Below are 18,816 nucleotides of genomic sequence, written 5' to 3'. Positions count from 1 at the left end.
TGATGAGGATGACTACATCATCTTTTAGGAATCGCAATGAACTTTTTAAACAGTATTTGTTTTATCTACCCCTCTTTGGCCCAGGGCCAGACTCCGGAAGTAAATGTATATGAAAAGGTGCTTTCCAACATGCTCAGGGCTACAACATCAGATAGGGAGACTGCCCGTCTCCAGGCTGTGAGCGCACATCACTCCGGGGACTTCCTCCAAACAGTTCCCATATCGGCAATGGGAACACGACTCGACCCTAAGACCCTCCGTATTGCAGTGGCTCTGCGCCTTGCTGCCCCAATTCACACAGAATATATGTGTATTTGCGGCGAAGCGTAAGCAGACCAATACGGTCTACATGGTCTTAACTGTTCCAAAACCAAGGGCTGGCATGCAAGACACAATGACATCATAAAGAGAACCCTTGCTATAGCTGGATGCCCAGCCGAGAGGGAGCCCAGATCACTAGCAGCCAACAATACCCACAACCCAACAAACAGCCCCAATGGGATCACCATCTATCCTTGGAAGAATGGCAAGCTCTTAGCATGGGACTATACCTGTATACCTGTATGTCCACACTGGCTGACACCTACATCCATCACAGTGTTGGGCGACAGGGAGGAGTACAAGATCAGCAAGTACAGGGACATAAGCCAACATTATCAATTTGTCCCAGTGGGATCAGAGACCTTGGGATCATGGGGAAAAAATACCACACGTTTCCTCAAAGAATTGGGTTCCAGACTCATCGACACCACCAGGAACCCAAGGGCAGCCACTTTCATGTTCCAGCACCTCAGCATGGCCATCCAGAGGGGAAATGCTTGCTGCATATTTGGCTCGCGTCCGGCTTCGGAGGAGCTGGAGGAAATTCATGATCTTTAATACATTGTACCATTGTATTCATGTTTGTGTTTTTCTGCAAATGTATTCTGTTTATTAATAAATGTTCACATAGAATACAAAATAAAGAGGGTGGTAGGAGAAGAAAATATTCAAACAGCTCCGGGGAGAGCCTTGAGTTTTCCCTGAGGTACGTTTATTGTCTTCTCTAAGGATGAGGGTCCCATTCCAGCTATATATATATATATATTATATATATATATATATATATATATATATATATATATATATATATATATATATATATATATATATATATATATATATCTTAAATAGCAACGCTCATCTTGCCATATAGGACAAGTGAAAATTTGTGTATGCAATAATTTCGTCAAAATCGTTTTGAACCTAACGAAAAAAATATATTTCACTGTGTTCGTTTAGTATTAAATTACTGTAAACAAATCTAAAATATATTTAGTTGGGTTAGGGTAAAATAAATTGCTCTTGTTATAATAAGGTTAGGTAAGTTTTCTAAGTTCTTTTGGTGCAAAATTATAAATGTTTACATCAACATTAATGAAAAAATATATCTTTAAACGTATAAGAGAAAATTTTAGAAAGGACTTAATTTTAAATGAGTTCTTGCTAATTGGCCAGTTTTACATTTTCGGCACGATATAATATATATATATATATATATATATATATATATATATATATATATATATATATAAACACTGATCTCTGGCCGAAGGAGACTCGAACCTACAAACCTTGGAACAAGGTACGCAGTGCTTTACCATTCTCACCACACTGGACCAATACCTTGGCACCCAGCTTGCACTAGACGTTGATCCAAGGCACCCAGCTTTCAGGGAGAAGGCTTACAGCTTTTCATCTCATCCCCTGCATGCATCAGCCTTACTAGAGATTTTAACAATGCAAGAAATTCGCAAGAGCAGGCGAAATATACACAATGATCTCTGGCCGGAGGAGACTCGAACCTAAAAACCTTGGAACAAGGTACGCAGTGCTTTACCATTCTCACCACACTGGACCAATACCTTGGCGCCCAGCTTGCGCTAGACGTTGATCCAAGGCAGCCAGCTTTCAGGGAGAAGGCTTACAGCTTTTCATCTCATCCCCTGCATGCATCAGCCTTACTAGAGATTTTAACAATGCAATTAATTCGCAAGAACAGGCGTAATATACACAAACACTGATCTCTGGCCGAAGGAGATTCGAACCTATGAACCTTGGAACAAGGTACGCAGTGCTTTACCATTCTCACCACACTGGACCAATACCTTGGTGCTCAGCTTGCTGGGCGCCAAGGTATTGGTCCAGTGTGGTGAGAATGGTAAAGCACTGCGTACCTTGTTCCAAGATTCGTAGGTTCGAGTCTCCTTTGGCCAGAGATCAGTGTTTGTGTATATTTCGCCTGCTCTTGAGAATTCCTTGCATATATATATATATATATATATATATATATATATATATATATATATATATATATACATACATATACATACATATAAACTCATCGAAGCTAAGGTACACTACTATTTATCTGTAGTCTCCGTTCACGATTTCTAATCTATTTGATTTTGACCAGGGACCAACATATCGGAACCGGAACTCGCTGCAATGTGACTATCTCTTACTACTCAACGTCATCACTCACGCTGTCTCTAAAGCCTCATTTTCCATGCCCTTCTCGCTGCAAAATAGGATGCTCACTTTTCACTAACAGGGAAAAAAACTGATAATATTTCACCGAGGATTTCCACCTATGATGCGCTCTGCATCCATCGTCGTTATAACTTTATCCCCAACCCCCTTGGTGCTTTCTTCTGTCGCCTCTGAGGACACTCAGCTACCAAACGGCTAAAGCTGTCACAAAGCCTGCAGGTTCTCCTTTATCCTGCACAGGTCACTACTATTACCTGTATTTCGTAAGAAGCTAGAACTATATATGACGGGATCGTCTGTCTGGTCTTTACCCACAAGTGAGCCATCTTAATACCTACCTCGCTGTACAACATGGATCTCAGAATTATCATATCATCTCTTGTCTAGCTCAAACGGCACGTGTTTTACTTTGAATCACTTAATTCTTTAAGACATTGATCATTCATACTTGGACAGCATTGTTTACTTCCATAATTCGGTCCTGGCATTCGTTGCCTACATGTCCACATGCTCCCGTTGTCAATTCCAAGGATATCCTGTAGAATTTCCGGTCAAGACGTTAAACACACCCTGCACCACTGTTTCCCCTCCCAATTCCTCCAGCCAGTTCTAATCCAAGGGTGTTAGTTATATCGAGTTATTACTGCTCTTGCAATGCCTCAAGCATTATGAGTCCAGCACCCCAAATTTGATTTGAGTGAGTGGTGGCCACCAGAGATCCTTCAACCACATGCACAGGATGACAGCTAAGCAGTGAATGATTCTTATAATTATTATTCTTATGGGAGCGATAAAACCGTAGGGCATATACAGTTGTTGAATGGGAGGTAATTAGATTTGGTCTATGGATTGCGAGGTAGCTTCAATTCCCTTCGTCAAAGGTACTTCCAATTCTTTGGATCAAGAGCCCTTCATCACTCTCAAAGCGCTCATTTGCGGAAGACAATAAACAGAAGCAGTCAAAAAAAAAAAAATCCAAAATGAACGTACAAGGAATGCATAGTATTACACTGTCTGCACAAGTTCTCATTACCACTAAATCATCTTGGGATGCTGTCCAAATACATTACACTCACGTCATTGTAAAAAAAAGCCTAGAGTATCAAGAGTGAGAGTAGATGATCACGTACGTGCCTAAGACTACAAACTTTGTGTCTGATGCGCCAAACCTCGCTGGTGTCATTGAAGCAGTGCCCATGTTGGACTGCCTGGTATGTGAAGGTCCCAGCCCAGCAAGGTCTAAATACTCCATTAGCTTTATATTTTCTCTCTGCTTTCAATTATACATAGTGATCCATCGCATTAATGAGGCATGAATGTAATTCTTTATCATCATACAGGAAGTGAAACACTTAACCGGACAAAATATATCTTTATACGTTAGTTTTTCTTATAGTATCTAATCCCCTAGCAAGGATATCCATCCCTCACGCACAAGTAATTCAGATTCCTAAGACCTGACACCACTAACTTAGCTCTGCCTTCAAATATATAACAACACAAATAGGCGGGTAAGTACGTACGTACATACGTACGCACCGTGTATGTATGTACGTACGTACGTACACACACACACACACACACACACACACACACACACACACACACACGGGGTACGTCAAAGTACCGGCCTCGATGGGAATCGATTCATTGATAATTATCGGCAAATATTCTGATATTGACCCATCACTTAGACATGTATACTTATATCCGTACGCCCTACTTAAGTCTCCGAGCTCAGGTTGACAGATTTTATTACCTCGTGTTTGAAACCCATTCTGAGTGAAGTAACATGACAGGTAATATGTTTTTGTTGCCACCATGGTAGTGTTCCCACCATATAACTCATGTTGAATAGTGTAGCCGTACACTGCGGGTGTTCCTGTCATGTAGAATAGTTTAAATAGACACTACACATGCATGTACAAGCATATATATACTAACCCCTTTGGGTTTTCTATTTTCTTCCTAGTTCTTGTTCTTGTTTATTTCTGCTTATCTCCATGGGGAAGTGGAACAGAGTTCTTCCTCCGTAAGCTATGCGTGTCGTAAGAGGCGACTAAATGCCGGGAGCAATGGGCTAGTAACTCCTTCTCCTGCATAAATTACTAAAAACAAGGAAAGGAAAAACTTTATAAAATTGGGATGTTTGAATGTGTGTGGATTTAGTGCGGATGATAAGAAAGAGATGACTGCTAATGTTATGAATGAGAAGAAGTTAGATGTCCTGGCCCTAAGCGAAACAAAGCTGAAGGGGGTAGGCTAGTTTCAGTGGGGAAAAATAAATAGGATTAAGTCAGGAGTATCTGAGAGAGTCAGATCTAAGGAAGGAGTAGCAATAATGTTGAAGGATCAGTTATGGAGAGAGAAGAGGGGATATAAATGTATAAATTCAAGGACTATGTGGATTAAAATAAGGGTCTGATGTGAAAAGTGGGTCATAACAAGTGTGTATGCACCTGGAGAAGAGAGGAGTGTAGAGGAGAGAGAGAGATTTTGGGAGATGTTGAGCGAGTGTGTAGGAACTTTTGAGCCAAGTGAGAGAGTGATTGTGGTAGGGGACTTAAATGCAAAAGTAGGAAAAGCATTTAGAGAGGGTGTGGTAGGTAAGTTTGGGGTACCAGGTGTAAATGATAATGGGGAACATTTGATTGAGCTTTGTATAGAAAATGGGTTGGTTATTGATAACACATATTTTAAGAAAAAGAGTATAAATGAGTATACAAGATATGTAAGCGAAATGACAGTAGTTTGTTGGACTACGCCCCTCAAGGAAGGTTCCTTGATGTTGGTGAGGGGCTCTTGATTTAGGGAATTGGATCTGTGCTCCAGTTCCCTGAATTAAGCCTGAATGCCTTCCACATCCCACCCCCAGGCGCTGTATAATCCTCCGGGTTTAGCGCTTCCCCCTTGATTATAATAATAATGTTGGACTACGTATTGGTAGATAAAAGACTTTTGGGTAGACTTCAGGATGTACATGTGTACAGAGGGGCCACAGATATATCAGATTACTTTTTAGTTGTAGCTACAGTGAGAGTAAAAGGTAGATGGGATACAAGGAGAATGGAAACAGCAAGTAAGAGAGAAGTGAAGATTATAAATTAAAAGAGGAGGCAGTTAGGGTAAGATAGAAACAACTGTTGGAAGACAGATGGGCTAGTGAGAGTATAGGCAATGGGGTAAAAGATGTATGGGGTAAGTTTAAGAATATAGTGTTAGAGTGTTCAGCAGAAGTTTGTGGTTATAGGAAAGTGGGTGCAGGAGGGATGAAGAGCAATTGGTGGAATGAGAGACAGAGAAAAAGTTAGCATATGAGAGGTTTTCACAAAGTAGAAATGATGCAAAGAGGAAGGAGTAGATGGAGAGAAAAAGAGAGGTTAAGAGTGTGGTGAAGCAATGTAAAAAGAGAGCAAAGGAGAGAGTGGGTGAGATGCTATCAACAAATTTTGTTGAAAATAAGAAAAGTTTTGGAGTGAGATTAATAAGTTGAGAAAGCCTAAGGAAAGAATGGATTTGTTAGTTAAAAATAGGAGAGGAGAGTTATTAAATGGAGAGTTAAAGGTAACAGGAAGATTGAGAGAATATTTTGAGGAAATGTTAAATGTTGATGAAGATAGAGAAGCTGTGATTTCGTGTATAGGGCAAAGATGAATAACATCTTATAGGACTGAGGAAGCACTAGTTGTGAGTGTGGGGGAAGTGCGTGGGGCAGTGAGTAGAATGAAAGTAAGTAAGTAAGTAAGTAAATTTATTCAGGTATACACAATAGTTACATAGAATTATCATACATAGCAGCATATGTGTAGAGAACCTAGGATAACCCAAAAAAGTCAGACAGAGTGACTTATTTCCATTGGGGTCCTTTTACCTTATTATTATAATATAAAGGTTATAATATTTTCTTATTATTCTATAATGAAGATAACATCTTATTATCATACTAAAAAGACTACTACACGAGGGTCATTAAGACTATCTACAATACGAGGGTCATTAAGACTATCTACTACCCGAGGGTCATTACGACTATCTACAATACGAGGGTCATTACTAGGGATAAGGTAAAATTTACACGTATTTTAGCTAAAAAATAGAAAATCATTCCCCTCCCTTTCTGTTGCTTCATTCATCAGACACTTTTTGGCAGTCTTCTTGAACTGGTTCAAGCTATGACTGGCCTTGACATTTGTGGGTAGTCTGTTCCATTCCTTTATTGCTGTACAATAAAAGGTGTTTGAAGCCTGGCCACTGACTGTGGGTACTACAAAGTTGTGCTCTCTCCCCCTAGTACTATGATTGCTTTGGTTCCCAACCTTGACAAAATTGACAGCAAGATATTCTGGACACTGTTCGTGAGCAATTTTATAAACATGATTTAGCTTCAGTTGTTTTACTCTGTCTTCAACATTCAGCATATCCAACTGCTGTAATTCATCCTGGCCTACATGTTCTCTTGGTCCCAGCCCCAGGATGAATCTTACGATTTTGTTCTGGGTGGTTTGCAGTCTATCTTTCAGTTTTTTTTGTCAAGGCAGAGTACCAAGAAGAGCAAGCGTAATCCATATGGCATTGTATAAGGGCTAGACATAGGGTCCTGCGAGCCTCAGTAGGTAGACACCGTGCTTGTCTATACAGGAACTTCAGCCTGACATTCGCTTTCTTTACTACACTGTTCCCTATCAATTCTCCTGACATGCATGGGTCAAAGGGGATTCCCAGATATTTAACTGATGAAACCAAAGTGATGGAGTCCCCATTACACTGAACATTAAAATTATTTACCCTTCTCAGTTTATGTTTCGTTCCAAAGAGAATGGCTTCAGTTTTCCCTAGGTGTAATGATAGTTTGTTGTCTACTAACCATTTGCTGCAGGGGTAAAGCAGCTGGGATTTATGGGATAAACACAGAAATGTTAAAGGCAGGTGGGGATATAGTTTTGGAGTGGTTAGTGTTTTTATTTAACAAATGTATGGAAGAGGGTAAGGTACCTAGGGATTGGCAGAGAGTATGCATAATTCCTTTGTATAAAGGCAAAGGGGATATAAGAGAGTGTAAAAATTATAAGGGAATAAGTCTGCTGAGTATACCTAGTAAAGTGTATGGTAGAGTTATTTTGAAATAATTAAGAGTAAGACGGAGAGCAGGATAGCAGATGAACAAGGAGGGTTTAGGATGGTTAGGGGGTGTGAAGACCAAGTGTTTGCGGTGAAACATATAGGTGAACAGTATTTAGATAAGGGTAAAGAGGTATTGGTGGCATTTATGGATTTGGAAAAGGCATATGATAGAGTGGATAGGAGGGCAATGTGGCAGATGTTGCAAATGTATGAAATAGGAGGTAGGCTACTGAAAGCGGTGAAAAGTTTTTACGAGGATAGTGAGGCTCAGGTTAAGAGTATGTAGGCGAGAGGGAGATTATTTTCCAGTAAAAGTAGGCCTTTGACAGGGATGCGTGAAGTCACCACCGTTGTTCAATATATTTATAGATGGAGTTGTAAGAGAAGTGAATGCTCGGTTGTTGGCAAGAGGTGTGGGGTTATAAGATAAATAATCTAACACAAAGTGAGAGTTGTCACAGTTGCTCTTTCCTGATGACACTGTGCTTTTGGGGGATTCTGAAGAGAAGTTTCAGAGGTTGGTTGATGAGTTTGGTAGGGTATGTAAAAGAAGGAAATTAAAAGTGAATATGAAAAAAGTAAGGTTATGAGGATAACAAAAAAATTAGGTAACTGAAGACTGGATATCAGATTGGAGGGAGAGAGTATGGAGGAGGTGAATGTGCTCAGATATCTGGGAGTTAATGTGTCAGCAGATGAGTCTATGAAGGATGAGGTGACTCATAGAATTAACAAGGGGAAAAAGGTGAGTGGTGCACTTGTATGGGTGTGAGGCATGGGTTATGAATGTTGCAACAAGGAGAAGACTGGAGGCAGTGGAGATGTCATGTCTGAGGGCAATGTGTGGTGTGAATATAATGCAGAGAATCCGTAGTTTGGATATTATGCAGAGGGCTGAGGAGGGGGTTGAGATGGTTTGGACATGTAGAGAGGCTGAAACAAAATAGAATGACTTCGAGAGTGTATAAATCTGTAGTGGAAGGAAGGCGGGGTAGGAGTCGGCCTAGGAAAGATTGGAGGAAGGGGGTTAAGGAGGTTTTGTGTCCAAGGGGCTTGGATTTCCAGCAAGTATGCGTGAACGTGGAGCAAATGGAGACAAATGGTTTTTAGGACTTGACGTGCTGTTGGAGTTTAAGCAAGGTAACATTTATGAAGGGATTCAGGGAAACCGGCAGGACGGACTTGATTCCTGGAGATGGGAAGTACAGTGCCGGCACTCTGAAGTAGGGGTGTTAATGTTGCAGTTTTATAACTGTAGTGCAAGCATGCCTCTGGCAAGACAGTGATGGAGTGAGTGATGAAAGTTTTTTCTTTTTCGGGCCACCCTGCCTTGGTGGGAAACGGCCGATGTGTTCATAAATAAACAATACATAGACAGTACAGGGGTTCTTACCATGTAACTCTAACACAATTAAGCAAAATAAAGGCAGCTTTATCATCTCTGATGTCTTAGCAAGAATCCTCCTCAAAATAATAAACCCTGCCATCACATAGTTGCTGCTGCTACTACATAAGAAGGAACACTGAAAGTCCTTCTCAAATCCAACCAGATGTAAAATAGTATAGGCTACACACTGCGGGTGTTTCCGCCATGTAACTCATGTAAATTAGTGTAGCCATAAACTGGGTGTTCCCCCATATAACCTATATAGAAGGTTAGCCACACACTTCGTATGCACCATAATCAAAATAATTTTTCGTATGCAGTTCAAGCTATCCTCATTTTCGTAACAATACCAGTGACATTTCTGACTTACATTTTTATGAAAAGCAAACTGCTACGTGATAAGAAATTTTTCATTTATGTAATTTTGATTATAAAGCCTAATGTCATCAATAAATTCATAGCATTTCACCATACGCAAACATAAACAATCATATGATTATTTATTAAATAAAACAATGTTTTTATGAAATATAAATTTCTAGCATTTCACTACAGCAATCATATTTGCGATCAAGGAGGAGGAGGAGGACGATCATTATACAAATCCATATTTTATATAAATCAGTCAATAATATATTATATAAAACAACGTAAAGCGCAATACCGAATATGTAAAAACGCGTGTAAATCTGACCTAAATCTATGAAGAGGGACAAGAAGGGTGATGAATGTGATGGTGGCTAGACAACTCTGGCAGCCAGACACACACATACACACTGGGTTCAACCTCAACCACCATCACTACTACCACCACCACAGTCGCAACCTCCACCACTCCTACCCACAGGCTCACCCTCCAACATCACCACCTACACAGCCAACACCACCACCACCACTACCATCATCATCACCATCCCGCCCACGGGCTCACTGTCCCCACCGCCGCCGCCAGTGCTCGTGTACTCAAGCCACGCCCTCGTTTGCTCTCCCTGCTCGTATTATATTTATAGGGAAGCGCTAAACCAATAAGAGGCATACAGCGTCTGGGGGTTGGGAGGCAATTAGTGATCATACCAAATGGAGGATAGCTCTAATTCCCTGGATTAAGAGCTATTCACTGGCATCAAGGCACCTAGAATTGTTTCCCTGCTGCTGACTGCTATCCTCAAATGTCCGCTTTAACTTGTCCTGCTCACATACTGAGGGACTCGGGTTCGATCCCCGGCACGAGCAGCAACGTCTACCTACGTTAGGCATGCTTCCTTACACCTGCTGCCCCTGTTCACCCAGCAGCAAGTAGGTACCTGAGTGTTAGGCGACTGTTGTGGGTCGAATCCTGGGGGAGAGGATTAAAGGACCGGAACTGAAATAAGACTGTCCTCGATGACATCCTAACTTTCCCGGGTTAAAAACCCCAAGAATAATCCTTCACTTCATGTACACTATCGTACAAAACCTTCCACTGCCTCGCACTATCGTTTAGTTTCTATACGTTAACGGTAACCTAAAAAACTTTGATTCCTTATGCTTAGTGGCTTCAATTGGGATAATGCAAACAAATAATACAAAAAAAAATTTACATACTATATAAGACTAAAATTTATTCAAATTTCACCAGGTAAGAACCCTCATGTCAAGCCCCTGTGGCCCAATGGATAAGGCATTGGCCTCCTAAGCCAAGGATTGTGGGTTCGAGTCCCACCAGGGGTTCACTAAGTATTTTTCGAATATGTTGTTTAATTGCATTTTCGACTCGATGCACATTTTTGCCATGTTACCTGCCTAATTAACTTACTCTCTGTATAGACAAACAATAATTATAATAATGTTTAGGTAAACTAAGTACATTGCTTTTCAGACAACACTTTACATTTACACAATGGGTGGCTTGATGCTGGTGAATGGCTCTTGATCCTAAGAGTTGGAGTTGCTCTTTCATTCTTTGGACTAGTCAGATTACCTCCCATTCCCTAGGCGGTGTAAGACTTTGACGAGTTTAGTGCTTCTCATGTATGATGTAAAAAGATTTAACTTGTGGAAATCCAATGAAGTCGATCAGTGTAGTTTATCTACGTTGTTGCTACAACAACCTTGAGTTTATTAAACTAACAAATAAAAAATAATAAATATGTAAATATTAATTATGTAAAATATAAAATATATAAAAATGTAAACATCATATATGCACTGTATATATTCTGACGAGTACAATATATCTCTTGTGTGTGTGTGTGTGTGTGTCTACTCACCTAGTTGTGGTTGCGGGGGTCAAGTCACAGCTCTTAGCCCCGCCTCTTCACCTGGCGCTACCCGGTCACTCTTAAAGCTATGTATGGATCCTGCCTCCACTACATCATTACCCAGGCTATTCCACTTCCTGACAACTCTGTGACTGAAGAAATACTTCCTAACATCCCTATGGTTCATCTGAGTTTTCAGCTTCCAACTGTGGCCCCTCCTTGCTGTGTCCCATCTCTGAAACATCCTGTCTCTGTCCACCTTCTCTATACCTCTCAGTATTTTGTGTGTGTGTGTGTGTGTGTGTGTGTTAGTTACCACTTTGTTACCACTTTGTCATAGGCACTTGTCGATTAGACACTTGGCCTGTTTTGTTAGGTACCATTTTGCCCTAGGCACATGTCGAGTAGACACTAGGCCTGTTGTATATGCGTGCATGCGTGCGTGCGTGTGTGTGTGTGTGTGTGTGTGTGTGTGTGTGTGTGTGTGTGTGTGTGTGTGTGTGTGTGTGTGTGTGTGTGTGTGTGTGTGTGTGTGTGTGTACTCACCTAATTGTGGTTGCAGGGGTCGAGACTCAGCTCCTGGCCCCGCCCCTTCACTGATCGCTACTAGCTTCTCTCTGCTCCCTGAGCTTTGTCATACCTTGTCATGCCTCCACTAGATCACTTGCTAGACTATTCCACTTCCTGACAACTCTATGACTGAAGAAATACTTCCTAACATCCCTGTGACTCGTCTGAGTCTTCAGCTTCCAATCGTGACCCCTTGTTTCTGTGTCCCATCTCTGGAACATCCGTCTCTGTCCACCTTGTCAATCCCTCGCAGTATTTTGCATGTCATTATCATGTCTCCCCTAACCCTCCTGTCCTACAGTGTCGTCAGGACGATTTCCTTTACCCTTTCTTCGTTGGGCATTCCCCTTAGCTCTGGAACTAGCCTTGTCGCAAACCTTTGCACTTTCTCTAATTTCTTGACGTGCTTGACCAGGTGTGGGTTCCAAACTGGTGCTGCATACTCCAGTATGGGCCTGATGTACACGGTGTACAGAGTCTAGAACGATTCCTTACTGAGGTATCCAAACGCTGTTCGCAGTTTTGACAGGCGCCCATATGCTGCGTCACATCTCCTGAGGCGCACGCCTCAGGAGATGTGCTCGGTATTATACTCACCCCAAGATCCTTTTCCTTGAGTGAGGTTTGCTGTCTTTGTGTGTGTGTGTGTGTGTGTGTGTACTCACCTATTTGTACTCACCTATTTGTGGTTGCAGGGGTCGAGTCATAGCTCCTGGCCCAGCCTCTTCGCTGATTGCAACTAGGTCCTCTCTCTCCCTGCCCCATGAGCTTTATCATACCTCGCCTTAAAACTATGTATGGTTCCCGCCTCCACTACGCCACTTTCTAGGCTATTCCACGGCCTGACTACTCTATAATTGAAGAAATACTTCCTAACATCCCTCTGATTCATCTGAGTCTTCAACCTCCAATTGTGACCTCTTGTGTCTGTGTCCCTTCTCTGGAACATCCCGTCTTTGTCTACCTTGTCTATTCCGCGCAGTATTTTATATGTCGTTATCATGTCTCCCCTGACCCTCCTGTCCTCCAGTGTCGTCAGGCCGATTTCCCTGAACCTTTCTTCGTAGGACAATCCCCGTAGCTCTGGGACTAGTCTTGTTGCAAACCTTTGCACTTTCTCTAATTTCTTGACGTGCTTGACTAGGTGTGGATTCCAAACTGGTGCTGCATATTCCAGTATGGGCCTGACGTAAATGGTATACAGAGTCTTGAACGAATCCTTACTGAGGTATCGGAACGCTATCCGTAGGTTTGCCAGGCGCCCGTATGCTGCAACAGTTATCTGATTGATGTGCGCCTCAGGAGATATGCTCGGTGTTATACTCACCCCCAGATCTTTTTCCTTGAGTGAGGTTTGCAGTCTTTGGCCATCTAAACTATATTGTGTCTGCGGTCTTCTTTGCCCTTCCCCAATCTTCATGACTTTTCATTTGGCAGGGTTAAACTCAAGGAGCCAGTTGCTGGACCAGGCTTGTAGCCTGTCCAGGTCTCTTTGTAGTCCTGCCTGATCCTCATCCGATTTGATTCTTCTCATTATCTTCACATCATCTGCAAACAAGAACACTTCTGAGTCTATCCCTTCCGTTATGTCGTTCGCATATACCAAGAACAGCACAGGTCCTAGGACTGACCCCTGTGGAACCCCGCTTGTCGCAGGCGCCCACTCTGACACCTCGTCACGTACCATGACTCGTTGTTGCCTCCCTGTCAGGTATTCTCTGATCCATTGCAGTGCCTTTCCTGTTATGTGTGCCTAATCCTCTAGCTTTTGCAGTAACCTATTGTGAGGAACTGTGTCGAAGGCCTTCTTGCAGTCCAAAAAAATGCAGTCGATCCACCCCTCTCTCTCTTGTCTTACTTCTGTCACCTTGTCATAAAACTCTAGTAGGTTTGTGACACAGGATTTTCCTTCCCTGAAACCGTGCTGGTTGTGTGTGTGTGTGTGTGTGTGTGTGTGTGTGTGTGTGTGTGTGTGTGTGTGTGTGTGTGTGTGTGTGTGTGTGTGTGTGTGTGTGTGCACTGAGCACAACAGTGCATATACAAGTGGAGGGGTGTCTCAGTACACATAAACTTATGATCTATTTAGTGTAATGAAAGCTTATATCAATGGCTACAGGCCATCCTGTTCTAACTGACTCTTTCAAACTTGCTACCTACTGTAGCTACGGAATTTGTTGAAGAATTAGACACATGTGCAACAACTCGGTATTTTCAAATAATAAAATTATAAAGTTACACAGTTGTTGCACGTGTCTAATTCTCCAACTTGTCGTTATCATATACCATTGATGTTACGAAGTGGAATTTGTAGTGACCACAAACTGCGATCCCACTACGTTTTTACAGCCACCAACCCACAGCGTTCAAACCTGGTGGTACTGAATGTCAACTGATAAACAGACCGGTGTTCGAGGCCTCGAAAAGGTTAGTTATGTGGGTTTAAGCCTATCGGCTTCACGAGGGTCATTAAGGTTGCATAACCTGTTCACCATCAGTCAAGAATATTTTAATACCTAAAATGATAATTACTCTCCCTGTGCATACACTGATAGACATACGCTGAAACATAAACACTTAAACTTGTATCTCCACAACATATAGTACACAGTACATAAAGGCATATTAAGAATTAAATTATTCTTGACTGGAGGTAAACACGTTACTTGCAGTCTCAATGATCCTTGTGTAGCGTATAGGCTTAGAACACAATTAACCAACCAGAACATGCAAACATAATTATTTATTATTATTAAAGATTCGCCGGGCCTTTTCCAAGTGGTGGCCCGGCCTTGGCTCCCTCTTTAGGGAGTGCCTGAGACCTAAGTTTCCCATGGGAGGAGGTACAAGTACCTCATCATCTTTGGGACCAACTGTCCCCAGGCCTAGCCACAAGCTAGGCCTCTCTGGTCTGCCATCCCCGCCCCAAGGGGGCTAATGGGAATGACAGGCTTGTGAGCTGCAAGCTCGGGCTCAGGCACCTACCCTACCCTAGAAGGGCTGGGCATGGTGTCGATCTGATGCAAACATAAATACATAAATATTAAATACGTAAATGTAAAACATGTAGAAATAAAATGTATAAAAAACTATACAAATATAAACTACGTAATTATTAAAAACATACATAAAAATATGTAGAAATAAATATTTAAAAATGTGCATACATCAAACATGTAAATATTAAATATGTAAATATAAACTAGCTGCACTCTTAGAGGTGTAGAAGGAACATTATGTAATTTAAGCCCGAGAACTTTGTAAACGTGTATTAGTCAACCTGAGAGGACTAACTCGTTTTCGGCTGATCCTCTGAGAACTGGTGACTTCCGGGTGTATATTCCGTCGAGGGGGACCGGGGAGGGGGGTAGTGACTTGATGCTGGCGAAGGGCTCATGATACAAGGAATATGAGCTACCCTTTCCCTTCCCTACTCTTCCTGACTACCTTCCGTTCTCCAGACGCAGGTTTAACACCTCTTGAGTGCAATAATAAATCCCCTGGCACTGAATAACCCACAAAAACAACGACAATAATTATACTCGGTTCTCATTTTAATATTCAATGACTGCATAATTCTTCCAGCTTGATATTTTATAATTCATTATAACGAGCTGCTCTCTTTCTTTCTCGTTCTTCAGATGTGAAAGATCACACACAAGGGCAAGAAAGAAAAATGCGAGTTCGAATAAGAAACTTGATTCTTTTACAAAACGAAATAAATTATGCAACTCCACAGATCCTGACAAAGAAAGTTCGTTAACCTTGAACCCCCTTCCCTCACCACAACTAAGGTCTCCTAACAGACAACACCCACATCTCTCTGGCCCCAACAACAACTGCTTTCTAACCCCACCACAATACAGCCTACCACACCCTTAGCCACGATCCATTGTACCTCAAAACCCCAGCACATCCCCAGGAATCACCAACATCATGAGTTTCACTGCCCCTCACAAAATCATCAACCTCTAGAACAACAAATGTGATGACCAAAAAAAAAAAAAACTCTTCGTTCAAATAATGTCTACTGAGAGACAAAATAACAAAACATAGATGTTAAACAAGAGTACACGAAGAAATTTCCAGACCTCATTACAGTTTAGGAAACCAAACTAATATAATCACGGAAGTATTTTTTCGTTGAGAATAATGCATAATGAGAAAACAGAAAGGATAGAGGGGGTTTGACGAAAAATATAAATTTAAAATTATGGAGAGTTCACAAATAACACGAAGGACCTCTTGGTTATTGAGGCCATTTACCACTAAGTAACAGAACACCAATATATGAATACGAAAAACAGCAAAGTGCTAAATTAGAAATATCAGGAGATTTAGGCAATGGAGATAGAGACTGGTAAAACTGGGACCTATGGTGGCGGAGAAATTTGGATGAGTAATCTACTTGAATCTTTAAAGCAGAACTTTCTAATACTGCATGTTAGAGAACTGATGAGAGTATATGGAAATGCTGTGCCAGCGACACTTTTTTCATCTCCAGCGATATTGGCATAGATAACACTGAATACGCTGAATATAGAATGACTCTCGGTGCAACCCATCACTCTGTGTTGACTTTACGCTACTTGGTGCAAGTGAATCTGAAGAAAAAATGAAAAATCGAAGATAATGATGTACACGAATGATAATTATGAAGGAATCAGACATGAATGATAAATTGAGGGGGCAATCAATCTAAGAAATTTATATATATATATATATATATATATATATATATATATATATATATATATATATATATATATGCAGACAACTACGGGGAAAGCTGAAAAATAGGTCTAGGCCTTTCTTGTTGCAATCAACACATCATCAGGAGCTTGCAATGTTGCAGAAATGAGTAGAAAGTCCAAGTAGATGCGTTCAAGGGAACGACTCTAGCTAGTTTTTATTTTACTAGAGTTACACATACATATTTTATCCAGATATATTCTAATTCTAAATTGAAAGTGTCCTTTTCAACAGTCATATAATTATGTTTTGGAAATGTGACATGCTCTAGATTTATAGTTGACAAACGTTTTCATAGATATACCAATATGGCTGATTGCCATGCTACACTCTGCCAGTGTAAACACTAGCTATACATATGTAAAATGTCACTATATATACCCTCTTCACCTCCCGACGACCCTAATCGTACCGTCTTATAATTAAGGTGTGACACAACCTAGTGAACTCCAATGATAACAAATAATTTGTAGAATGTTTCTGAAACTCCTGCGGAACACAGTATCTTGACCAAAATGACATGTGCTTTATAACACTAGCTATACATATGTAACAATGGAGTAGGATAAAGAAAGCCAATTAGTGGCTTAATCCCACTGGGACTCTTAGGTCGTTCCCCAAAGATGCGACTCACGACTAACTCCCAAGTATCTATCTACCGTTAGGTAACAGGTGCAGCATATGTTGGAAGATACGTTCTGAGGATGGGAAGCTCGAGATTCTCTGCTAGAGAAGTTGTATCAAGCATGTATATGTATGAGTAAGCTGAATTAATGAAAATAGAAAGGTAGCAAAGACGGAATGTTCCAATTGTTGTATTTCGTTAAAAGCCTATTGACAAGGGTATAAGGCTACATTATTTTTATAAATAATAAAATACGTAAACAATTAAGTAATGTTTCAGTTCATATAGGGATATACACTCTTTACTGTATATATATATATATATATATATATATATATATATATATATATATATATATATATATATATATATATATATATATATATATATATATCCAGCACTGTATATACATGGAGATATATACATTTCAGTAGATATACGGAGATGATATACATATCCACCTCAACGTATATACACGGTTATAAACACTCCTGTGTATATATACAGCGATATGCACACCCCTCGGTGTATATACTTATACCCTACTCAAAGCTAAAAAAAAAAAATTAGGAGTCGGAAAACACGTGCACTGATGTGAAGAACTACATATTTGTCAAGGTCAGCTGCACCATGTGTAAAGACGTGGTATGGTGGTTGGCAGGTGTATATAATGTATTTCGAAAAGGAGGAATGGTAATAGGGAAGGAGACGTGCTTTGTTAGGATAACTGGAAAAATAATTCTTACGTTAATCTTAATCATATGACGACTCTGGACCTCTTGCTGATATTCTCTTATATTAAACCAATAACGCTAGAATTCCTTATAATAATAGTTTACAATACAGACAAATTGATGAATAAGATACATGTTTAGCATTTGGGTATTTTTATTTCCAAAACGTCACCTCTGTATTCCACTGAAGATGCCTACTGTGTAGGACAAACGGTACCTAAGTTTTGTTCATGCATCTTATTCATCAAAGATGAAATCGTTTTTCTAATGTGCGATATAAGCATTCCTTCTACACACACGTGAGACAGAAAAGACAAAAAGATTAGAGTGATACGTAAGAGCTGATGTTAATTACGAAAGTGATAGGATAAAGGAATATCAAAAGATCATCAACCAGACATAGTAACAACTGACAGGAATCACAAGCAAGAACTGGACAAGTATCTTCACCAGGTGCCAGGTCAACCAGGCTGTGATGGATGTGGGGCAGCGGGCCTTCAGCAGTAACAGCCTGGTTGGCCAGGCTAGCACCAGACGATCCTGGCCTATGACCGGGATCCGGGAGTAATAAGATTCTCGAAACTCATCAACGGTATCAAGGGGACACAGATGATAAGGAAAACACTAATCGCAGGGTTTTAGGAAGTACTTTTTGATCCAGTTCATTCCACATAGTTACTACCATGGTAGTAACTATGTGGAACGAACTGGATCAAAAAGTGAAACTACGATTCCACTCAGTGACTGTGCTGTATGAAAGATGGAAGTACGTACTGTAGTGGTGTAAAGTCAGCTTAGGATATGTCAAGCCCACATGTCACTATTTAATTGGTACTCTAGAAACCCAAATCCAAAATG

At 40.8% G+C, this 18,816-nt stretch overlaps 1 non-coding gene across 1 annotated transcript; it reads left to right on the top strand.

Moving 5' to 3' along the window:
• Positions 1-10,677: 10,677 nt before the first annotated feature.
• Positions 10,678-10,750, top strand: TRNAR-CCU (transfer RNA arginine (anticodon CCU)). Its single transcript has one exon. It is a non-coding gene; the product is annotated as a tRNA-Arg (tRNA).
• Positions 10,751-18,816: the final 8,066 nt, after the last annotated feature.

The sequence above is a fragment of the Cherax quadricarinatus genome, chromosome 37, assembly GCF_038502225.1.
Source record: "Cherax quadricarinatus isolate ZL_2023a chromosome 37, ASM3850222v1, whole genome shotgun sequence".
NCBI lineage: Eukaryota > Metazoa > Arthropoda > Malacostraca > Decapoda > Parastacidae > Cherax > Cherax quadricarinatus.
This window is presented reverse-complemented; position numbering and strand designations above follow the sequence as displayed.